Raw genomic sequence first — 11,766 nt, 5'->3', positions numbered from 1 at the left:
GCTACAGGACACTCCACCTGCCCATCATCCATTCGACGAAAACACGCCAGATAACCTGGCGGCGATGCTAAGGTAAATCATGCCTATTTCATTTACCGGGAAATACATTACAAAGGTCAAATGTCGGTTTTGTCCTCGGAGCTCTGGTGCCCAACTGCCCATATAAGAACCCACACAGCCTCACACTCTCAGCACACAGTTATCTCCTCTGCCTCCCTTGATCCAGGAGAAGAAGAGGCCACAGCTTGCTCGAGGAAGGAGATGAAGGCCAAGAAGTTGAGGGTGGCCGCCATGGCCGCACTGTGCGCGCTCCTGCTCCTCGTGGAGCAGCAGTAGGTGGCAGCCATGTCCGAGTTCTGCCACTGCTATAGAGACGGAAAAAGTTCAAAATAAACCTTGAAGTTGTAGACGAAAGTTAAATCAAACCCTAAACTTTGAATCCCAGAAATTGGCACTCTGAACTTGCAATCCCGGTCTATTTTGGACCCTAGACCTGTTTGGCAAACTGAGAATAGTATAATCCCGGCCGGGATAACCAGCTACTCTCACGGACAAGAATCCGGGCCGGCCCACTATAACACAACAAGAATTCGTGAAGTTTAAAAAATGTTCACACATTTCTAAAATTGTTCAGAAGTTAAAAAATGTTCCTGGTTTCTATTGTTGGCGCAAATTCAATTCATTTTGTGTTCTTCAGAAAATGGGTGGAATTTTAAAATTCTATTCACAGGTAAAAAAACTGTTCGTGATTTCAAGAAAATCACATTTGTCAAAAATGTTCAGAATACCAACAGTTTTTCAGATACTATGATTTTTTTCAGATTTTCAAAATTGTGTTACATTTTTAAAATATGTTTTTGGAATTTCATAAGTAATGTTTTTAAAAATTGTTTTTAGATTGTTGGTTGCGGAATCGACTGGGTCGGCCCACCAGACATGTAGCAAGTTTTTTTTCACACGAGACGTAAAAATTCCTTCTTTGTTTTTCTTAATGCGTGACGTAATAATTCCAAAACAAAAAACATGCCGTGGAGTCAAACTTAGGACCTGGCATGGTTGACCTGATTTCACTAGCCACTACACCAGACGACTGGCCGAAATTATTTAAGCAGAAACCAACAACTTTGAAAAAGTGAACACCTTTTGAAACATAAACATTTTTTGAAACCTCAACAAAAATATAAGTGCAAACACTTCCGAGTGCAGGCAGGACGCGCCGCGCTGGCTCTGCATCCCATCCTGCGTCAACTACTGCAGCTCCAGCCTTGGCACTGGCCAGGCCGCTCTCGGTGACGACGACGGCGACACATGCAGGATGGCCTGCAAGCTGAGCCTGAGCGTCTGTGGCTGGACGACGGGGCCAGAAGGTAAGACGGCAGGACCATATTGACCACATTCCTTTTTCATCTTTTGAATTGACGAATTTGAATCTGTGTGTTTCTTTTTCTTTTGACAAGGATCGTTTCTTCTCTTCTGTTCTGACCATTTCTGTTCTTGCATTGCATTTTTACAGATGCAGCTGACGCCGCGATCTGTGTGCAAAACTGCAACAGGAAATGGAGCCACAAGGCCAGTTGACTTCCAAGAACTGCTCCATTCTAGGAGAAGAGAAAAGAATGGGATTGTATATAATCGATGTTCAACGGCTGTGATTGTACGTAGCAGCAACCAATAAAATGAGTTTCTCTTGCTGCCATCTATACATAATTTATTTAACTCTGGCTTTGGTTTGGCCTACCCATGACTCGATCGTGACAACCAAATTTGTTTGTCTTTTTTGCGACAGAAAGTGAGGGGAAAATATTTCTTAAACTAACTCATAGTGTAGAATAATTAAACTTCAAATGTTCGCCAAGTCATCAACAAAACCTTAGAGAAAGGAGAAAAGATTAACATGTCCCAGAAGCAAAGTAACATTACTTCTGAAACTAAATATGAAAGGGAGTTATGGATTTCTAGAGGCAAATCAATGTTAAAAGGGAATTTCGTTTGGTTTGCCTATCCCTGCCATATCATAGGAATAACCAAATAACCCTAAAAAAAGAATAACCAAATAATTTCGTCAGAAGCAAGTGAGGCTTTGAGTTTTTGCTAGGAACGAGTGAGACATTTTATTTCTTCAGTAACTAGCTCATAAAATATTTCAAATGTCAGCCAACTCAAAAAATATTTCACAGCATCTAAAATATTTCAAGTCTATAGAAAAGTACATTAACTTCTAAACACCAAATTAGTCTAACTTAAAATGTCTTTATAAAATATATTTCTGTCCCATGTCTATTTGATGTTGTAGATCTTAACACATTTATCAATACAGTTAGTCTAACTTAAAAAGAAATTGACTTAGGACAAACCTAGAACTTCAATTAATTTGGAATAGAGGAAGTAGTTCTTGACAAAAATGAATTTTGTGAATTTATCTGTTCACAGCCGAAAATCCGTGGTTTAACCTTTTATTCTGCACATCCGATGTATTTTTTTTTCAGTTCTTAGGGTATTCTGTCTATCTCAATTGATGATCATCGAGGAAAAGGATATGAACTTGTGAACTATAGCATAAGCCTGTGAAATGTTGTTCCTAATGACCTATGGTTTTTTGTAGTAGATGCATGATGACAAGAGTAATTTATGAAGAATGATGCTCTAGCTGCAAATGAGTCACTCATACACATGACAATGGCATTCATGGGATGATATCTTAGCAAAAAGTGAATGTCCATACCTAGCATAAATTGCATTCCTGGAGATCTTTGGCTTAAGCACTCGCTAGGATAGTCAAGACTTGTTCAGAGTAAATGGGTTTACAAATTACTCACTGAGAATGGAGTGTGGCAGGAAATCATTCGTAACAAATATGTGTGGTCCAAAGCCATTTCTCAAGTTCATTGCAAACCCGGTGATTCACATTTTTGGTATGGTGTCATGAAGGCCAAGGAATTCTTTTTTCAAGTTGGTACTTTCTCAGTTAGGGATGGTTCTCATGTTTGATTCCAGAAAGATACCTAGCTAGGTGCCACCCCGCTTATGGTGCAGTATTCTAGCTGGTACAGGATTGTCAGACATAAATTTGTCACGATCAACCAAGTTTTAGAACAATAAAACCCCGATATTTCTTTTCGTAGGGACCTCTTTGGCCCTCACCTGGCAACATGGAATGAATTACTCTCTCGTCTGGAGGATATTCAACTGATAAGCGAGTGAGACAAGTTTCGATGGAAACTGCATCAAAAGGGTAGTTTCTCAGTCAAGTCCTTGTATGATGTGATGGCCCATATTGATGTTCCCGTAGATAACAAAAAATTGTGGAAGCTAAAAATACCTCTAAAAGTGAAGACATTCCTCTGGTTTTTAATTAAGTAGAGGGGTCAGCTTAACTAGAGATAACCTGACATGATGTAACTGGCAAGGTAGTAAGACACGTGTCTTTTGCCAACATGACAAATCTATTAAACACTTATTTTTTGAGTGTAAGTTTGCTCGTGCAGTATGGGCCATAGTTCAAGTAGCTTCAAATCTATACGCCCCACGTAGTGCACGTAACATGTTCGGCAATTGGTTACAGGACATTGATAAACTATTTTCTGCACATTTTCTTGTGGGGGCGGCTATCTTATGTTGGGCATTGTGGCTTACCAGGAATGATGTTGTTTTCAATAATAAATGTGTTTTCTTCTCCTATGCAGGTTCTTCATGCATGTGCGCGATGGCTCCGTACTTGGTCTATCCTGCAGAAGTCGGACACCAGAGACTTTTTTATGACGGTGTCTACATGGATGGAGCATACGGCCAGGGAGGTTTTCTCCCTCCATGGATGGCGGTGTAATCCCCGTATAGGATCTGCCCCACCCTAGGTTGGATTGATTTATTTTTGCCGCAAAACAATGTTTATTTTTCGGTCGTTTGGACTTGTTAGGTGTGTGCATCATGTTATGCATAGGTTGGACATTCTTTAGATGGGTTGTATCACCTTGATAAATCAATTCAGTGAAATGTCCTTTATCAAAAAAAAAGACTTGGTCATGACCTGCTCACGAAAAGAGATCGAACATGCATAAAGCATTCAAACAACACACTAAGCTTGCATGCTCAAAATTGGAAGAGAAATTCACCATCAATTATTGCTAGGTCCCTTTCAATCTCCACATGAACCAATTATTAACTTTGTTACAAATTTGTATAAATATATTCGATCCATGAGTCAGGATGTTGCACAAAACATACAATGCCATGCGTCCTGGCCAGACAAGTTGAGGCGACGAGTCGGGGAAATAAAATGGCATCGCGTTGAGGTCGACATAATACGACACATACCTGGCGGCGGAGGTCAGGGACTAATCCTATCGGTCGAGATGCTTGGTGGCATAGAAATAAGGCGACTGATATTGCTCCGATTAGGACGACGTGTGCATTGACGGCTCTGACGCCGACGCCCCTCGTCCCCGGCCCTGACCGCCATCCCCATCACCCTTCTTTTTGCCAGCCTCTTGATCATTTGCCTTCTTTTTTTAGGTGGCGGGCTTGCCGTGTCGTCGAGTTAATCTTCCGGGTGGACAGCTTCTATGGACTCTCCACCTCCCTTGGCTCCGGCAGATCTTCATGTAGGTCCATGCGGCGGCAGAAGCGAAACATGCAGGAATTGGGGTGGGGAACAGCGGGGATCAGAGCAGAGAGGGTAAAGAAAGGGGGAGGGTTGGTGCCGAAACAGTCTGGACCGCTACATATGTGTGAGCTGGGGTGTCAGAGTCCTACGTGGTGTAAGTCTGGACTCCCGCAGGCCTCCTTGGTTTGATTCCAATTTAGGGGAAAACCGACGGTCAGACTAGTACATGAAAAAATACGAGACCTGGCTGGCTGGATGACTTGCAGTGCCTAGACTACTTGGTTTAGATGTTTGCTGATGACTTAAGGCTCCGCTTTTGAAATGCCCAAGAGTACTAAGGGTGCGTACAATGGCGCTATCTTAGCAATGCCACGTAGAATAATGTTGAGATGAACTATAGACAATACCCCGCACGTTGCAGTGGATGATAGTGTAATAAACAATTTGAAGGAGAGGGGCACACGGTAAGGGAAACAAGAATAAAAAAATAAAAATGTTTTACAGCAAAAGATGGCTTGCATTTAATGTGTAACTCTGAAATCAACCTACTTAGTAAGATCAGTTCCCTAACCGAATTTGCAGAGGATCTTACCTTTGATCATCTCAATGGAAAGAAGACAGTACATCTCATGTGCTGCTACTAAAAAATAGCAACTAATACTGCAATACAAATTACATGTCTGCACCTTGGATGAACTCTCATCGCTAAACTTTCTCGGATATGTGACTACATAATGCTATATGTATGTATAGCATCTAGATCGTAAAATAGACGTCGTGGCAGTTTATGCTAGAAATAGTACAAAGGAAGCACGAGAGTTAAGAGCCGTACCTGAAGGCTATTTTCCCCCTTTACAATAACTGGATGTGATGTAGTTGAATCAACAGATGTTGTGAGGAGTAGGTGAAGCGTGCAGATGGAGGCCAATCAGGTAACCTAGAGGCGGTGACGCAATGCAATGACATGCTTGTGTAACAGATGTAAATCAGACTAGTGATGAGTGCTGGAGAAATAGTAAGAGATGTAGGACACACGCATGCGTGACCCTGCTGGGCTGTATGGCGCCGCGGGAGAAAGTGGGCCATATGGCCTGATCGAGGTGGCTTCATGGTGTTGCTCGCGGCAACATTCTCAGTGGCAGTGCGCCCCGCGACCGTGGAGCCTCGTCCGATTTGACCGGCATGGTCGATGACATGTAGTGCTTCGCCCTCTCGTCTTGCCTTGTTGTTATCCCTATCTCGGCACCAAGGCTGTCTACGGCCACAACTAAATTAGTGTCATGGTATTTGTGCACCAACGTCAGCCTCTGAACCTCTAGGTATGTACAGTCGTATAGTACCCATGTTGGTTTGGGTTCTACAGAAAGAGATCGAGCAAGGGAAAAGAAAAAAATCATGAATCATCATCAAGTGATGAGGTCCTTGCTATTTATTAGAAAAACTCATGTGAGAAGAACATGTTATGAGGAAATGAAGCAGTGCCTTCAGCTGTTACTCCTAGACTTGTTTCGTGGAGAAGTTGAATATCAATGAGATAGTGGGGACGTGAACAACCAACCGTTTCTTGCTTCTTTTTGCATGAAGGAGATAATGAACTTACGGTTAGTAAACTGAAGCAAAGAAAAAAAAATGAAAACATAAGTGATGACATGGCATCACGGTAGAGCAGAGAAATTTGATAGTTTAATTGCATGATTCCTGATATGGCATGATAGTTGAGTTGGCATGTGTGCATGTCAAGATAAATAAAGTAGTGGGATGACTCTCTCCCCGCGTGTTGCTGCGATAACTTTGTTAAAAAAATGTGTAAGTAGTTGTTAAAAATAACTAAATGTCATGAAAAGAAAGTATAAGCTTGAAAAATAATAAAAGAGTGTGTTTAAAATAGAATAAAACTTTTAAATTACAATTAAAAATGCCATTTCATATAAAAATGTGAAGGATGACTAACATAAATATGTGATGTGACTTAGAATAGTGCAAAAAACAATTTTATTTTAGGCTGGTCATAGTGGGAGTAACTTAGCTAGTAACATAACGTACCCCGAAATAAGTTTGGCTATGTGGCATGTAATTAATGAGGAAAGAGGTGTTTAGAGTAACATAATATGTTACCATCACATAACACTTCCCAAGGCAAGATGAGTCTATAAGCTAATAAATACGACCACCTATGACACTACTTCTATGTTACTCTCCACTATGAAGATAGTAACATAGACTAGTGTTATATGCATGACACTAATGTATGTTACTCCCCACTATGACTAGTCTTATAAGTTATAAATGAATACATGACTTGTTTATGTGGTAGATTTTGCATGATGGAGAAAAGACTTAAATGCATTGTTTAGGGGGACGTTAAGTAGATACTTTGCATGTTAAAAGAATTATAACTAACTTCTTAAAACTGTAAGATGAGAGACACCCAGAAGAAAGGATCTGCTTTCGCTTAATTAGGAGATGATTTTTTACCGTGATTTCTCTCAACATATATTTAAAGATATGTAGTTACATGTCTTATGACTAAATAACCCATTATACATGCTTTATCTAAATTACATGAAAGAACTAAAATAATTTTTTTATCAAAGTTTTTTTTATTAAACCCAGTCCAATGCACCTGGGTTCCAAACTGACTTTTTGAGTCAACTACCCACCTCCCACTCCATTTTCCTGCCGTCAACAGCAGTCGCCGCAGTCTTCTTCTTCCTCTCTCCCTCGATCCCTCATTGCGCCGGCCTCCACCCCCGTACCCCACTCCCAGGGCTCTTCCTCGCCACCGCACTCCACGAGACATGGCTGGTGCGGTTCGTCGGAGCCCAAATCCGCCCCCCGGAGCACGGATCTATCCGCATTGATCCTCTCCGCGGACGCCGGGAGACCAATTGATCGACCCCGCGCACGCTGGGAGGCTACCCGTACTCCAGTCCAGTGGCGCGGTGAGTAATCTCCCCCCGGTCTGCTCGTCGCCTCCACTCCGCCGCGCTCTCAAGTGTAACCCTGTATTATCAGTAGTCCTAACGAGGATCCCACGCTGGATACGTCTACATTTCAGGATCTGACTCAAAAGAAAAAACTTTTAATTTCCCCTGTATTCCCCATCCAGCCTTCACCATGGAAAATGCCTGCGAGGACATCACCAATGTCGTGCGCTCGGTGAAGCTGCTTAGGATTGACGGCTACTGCACCACCGAAACAATGGGCCATGGGGATTGCATCAGATCCAGTTGGAACGTTGGTGGGTACGAGTGGGAGATCTGCATTTACCCTGCCATGAGAGATACAGATGGCACTCGGTGCGTGGCAGCCAAGCTTGTGTTTCTCAGTGACACCTGCCCGTCCATTGTGAGGGCCAACCTCAGCTGTCGTTTGGTTGATCTCACAGGCGCCCGTGTACCATTAGGGGGGAGCGTGTCATGGATATTTAACCGCCCATGGACATTCTGCTATCTTGTAAAGTGCTCGCCTGTCGCCCTAGAAAATATCTCACCTCCTGTTCGTGTCATATCAACAGGCAAGCTACCATTATCGAATTTTCGTCAAAAGAGACCACCTATGTTCTCATATTGACAGAAAAGATCATCTGCACATCGTATTGTCAAAAAAGACCCCCTACACCGTAGCGGCAGGTCTGGCAGCCGACACGTGGCACCTGCCGCCACAGCCTGGGGCGGCAGGACCTGCCGCCACGAGCGCAGGCGGCAGCTTTGGCTGCACGGCATTTCTCGTCCGCGCGCAAACGCAACGAAACGGAAGCGGGCTAGGTGGGTCCTGCCGCCACTGCCTGCGGCGGCAGTACGGACTACGTGTCGGCTGCCGCCACGCCTCGAGGCGGCTGGTACTGCTGCTTGCATGCATGGGCCGGGATTCATGAGGTTCAAAAGAGACAGCAGTATAGGATTCTGTATAACGAGCCGTTGTTGGCACTTGGCAGTATACTAGTAGTACGTAGTGCCAGTGGCGGAGACAGGCCCAGGCAGCCCGGGCCGCTGCCTGGGGCGTGAGACCAATTTCCTTTGGGTACTGGAGAATCATTGTAGCTACAGTGCTACAGTGCCCCAAAGGCTGTCTGGGGCTTTGCTTTTTCCTGCCGCCGCTACTGCGTAGTGCCACGACTTCTTGGCCGACCTGCAATTAATCCTCAGTCCATCGTTTTTTATGGAGTATAAAGCAGTCTGTACAATACACTATTCAATAGAACGTGCATGCATGCAGTTGTATTGTATCCACGCCCGAGGATTGTTTCCAGAGTGTTGTCCCGTCGCGCAGTAGCAACCAGCGGCACCTGCCGCCTCGGCAGTGGCGGCCGGGCCCACTTGGGCCGCTCCGTTCCGTTGCATCTGCACGCGGACGAGAAATGATGTGCAGCCGAGGCTGCCGCCTGCGCTGGTGGCGGCAGGTGCCATGTGTCGGCTGCCGGCCGTGCCGCCACGGGCAGGTGGTCTTTTTTGACAATATGGTGTGTAGATGGTCTTTTCTGTCAATACGAAAACCTATGTGGTCCTTTCTGACAAAAATTCACCGTTATCTGGTTTTCTCCGAAATGATTCTTTTACTGTGGAATGCACCATCACCGTGCTTAAGGAGGATTTGCCAGCACCAGCAACAACCTCGGCTAAAGAGGTGTCTGGGTCTGGGTCATCACCTAGCTTGCAAGACCACTTGGCTGAACTCCTGCGCAGTGGAATGGAAGCGGATGTCACATTTCTTGTGTCCGGCAAGTCTTTCGCTGCGCACAAGCTCATTCTCGCTGCAAGGTCCCCTGTCCTTATGGCGGAGTTCTTTGGGGACATGAAGGAGACGAGCTCTCGTTGTGTGGAGATCTAGGACATGAAAGCGGAGGTATTCGAGCCGTTGCTTTACTTCATCTACACTGACTCGGTTCTGGAATTCAGTCTTCAGCATGAGAGAGTGACGATGCTGGCTCAGCATCTGCTTGCAGCTGCCGACAGGTATGGATTGGACAGGCCCAAGCAGATCTGCGAAGGAAAGCTCTCTGATGGCATTAGTGTCGACACGGCAGCGACAATCTGGCTTTAGCGGAGCAGCACAACTGCCCACAGCTCAAGGTTAAGTGTGTCGACTTCATTGTTAGTACTCCTGCAATCCTTGATGCTGTGTTGGCGACGGACGGATATAAGCATCTGGAGGCAAGCTGTCCTATGGTGTTGCCTGAGCTTCTCAAGTCTGCACGGAGCAGAAAGAGTTGAAGGATAACCAGGTAGGAGTGCTAGCTAGGTCCAAGTTTTTATCATGCCCGTAGTCTCTGTTTATGGTTGCCATGCATGTGTGGTCTAGTAGAAACCTGTGTCTGTATTCGCCTAAAATGGAAAACTTAGTATCCATCTATATATGTTATGGGCGACTTAATGCTTGCATTTCCTCTCCAATTTGATCTAATTTAATGCTAAATGGTCCAAAGTTTGGTATCTTTCTTCTTCTGTGCTTGTCAATATTTGCACAAGCTGATACATATGTGTGCCCAGCTTGGTAAAAATATGCTTATGTTAAAGGGTAGGATGATTCAGAGTGTGCAGACATGATTTGTTCTGCTCAGCTACAGGGTGCAGCCACACAATCCTGGTGTTTGTTTTACCTTGTAGTATTGTTGTATGCTGGGAGTTCTGTTGATGACGTTGTCACATCATATTTAGTACCATGTGATTGTCCTAGTTGCAAAGGGGTTTTCTGTGTTAATAGGCCAAGGGCCACTTTATATGTCTGATTTGCGCAATTGTATGCGGTATTGCAGTCCACAGCATCCTGCCAGAATTTAGGCATACACATGGTGGAATTTTCTTGTATCATAGGGCACCAAATTATGTGTTTCTTTTGACTCCTTGTCTATGTGTTTGGTCCCTCATCCTGATCAGGTTTATCTAGGCAAAGCCTTGACCCAGACTGTTCTGTTTCCGATTAAGCCAACGAGAGGAACATAAGATAACGAGAAAAATAACGTTATAAGGATCACATGACTTTATTTCTCGATACAGAGTGTGTAGAAGTATCAAGCTAATACTACATTATACAGCCATAAACGAGTCATACACAACTGCTCTGTGTCTACACCATCGAAAAATCATGCCAACAAACCCAGTACTAAGTAGTAACACAATGTCTGAAAGTAGATTCAAACAGAACTCAACCAGGTAGGAACAATTAAGACCAATCTCCGCTCATACCGTGTCATGCATTGGAAATCACTACTATATCAGGCAGGATTTCACATCCTGGGTCGACGGTATTGCCTGCCTGACGGCCAGCTCATTCCTGAACAATACTGTTGGGACACTGAGTTGCTGCTTGCACACTGTGTGATGGGTCGCTCACCTGATGATGAATCCTGCACATGTTGCCAATTCAAACATGAGACGACGTCGAATATCGAACACGCAAAAGAGGATCCGGCGAGTATCTCACGTAGCACTAGGCTCTGACGGGGGATTCATCGGCTGCATCAGGAGATGCCCGTTGACGAACAGCACGAGCCCGCAGTAGGACCTTATGCGATTCTGCATTTCACGGAACTGGGCCACCATAGTCTGGCTGTTCCAGACGCGGCACCAGAGCGTGGTCTTGTTGTACGACTCAACGAGGCCGTCGGCGTCGTGGAGAGCCTTGTTAACCAAGCCCCCCATATCCGTGTGCTGAATGGCGATCAGACAGCCGGTTGGCCACTGCAGGAGCGCGCGGAGCTCGCGCGCGGTCTGCTCGAGCCTCGCGCACTCCCGCCTGCTCCGCGGGCTCCAGAGGAGGCTCGTGGTCACGGTGACTAGCATGACGGCGTGTAGCCCGGACAGCTGGGCGAGATCGGCCGCCGTCGCCACGGCATCCCCACAGCGCCCCCGGCATGGTCCGCCTCTGAAATTTGATATGAAGCTACTTTTGCCCAAAAGGGAAGAACCCTAGTAGTAGTAAGACTGAATGCTCGCATGGATAGTCTGCTGCACACGCAGAGGACATATATATTTGGAGGAAAGGGAGCTGCACCTGCATGCGAGGTGACATAGCCATTTTGTCCGTACTTTTTTTTTCTGAATCCTTGAACTGTACTCCATTTTGACGTAAACTGGAGCAAAACTAGCCTCGAGGAGACTCTGAGAGAAGCGTTGGAAGAGCATGTGCTTCCGTTTCGCTCCCGAGTCCCGACACGGGAAGCTGGA

At 45.1% G+C, this 11,766-nt stretch overlaps 2 pseudogenes; both read left to right on the top strand.

The window, feature by feature from the left end:
• Positions 1–261: 261 nt before the first annotated feature.
• LOC123151552 (uncharacterized) lies at positions 262–1,578 on the top strand (annotated as a pseudogene).
• Positions 1,579–7,717: 6,139 nt separating this feature from the next.
• On the top strand, positions 7,718–9,813 carry LOC123149174 (BTB/POZ and MATH domain-containing protein 2-like; annotated as a pseudogene).
• Positions 9,814–11,766: the final 1,953 nt, after the last annotated feature.

This window comes from Triticum aestivum, chromosome 7A (genome assembly GCF_018294505.1).
Source record: "Triticum aestivum cultivar Chinese Spring chromosome 7A, IWGSC CS RefSeq v2.1, whole genome shotgun sequence".
NCBI classification, from domain to species: domain Eukaryota; kingdom Viridiplantae; phylum Streptophyta; class Magnoliopsida; order Poales; family Poaceae; genus Triticum; species Triticum aestivum.
This window is presented reverse-complemented; position numbering and strand designations above follow the sequence as displayed.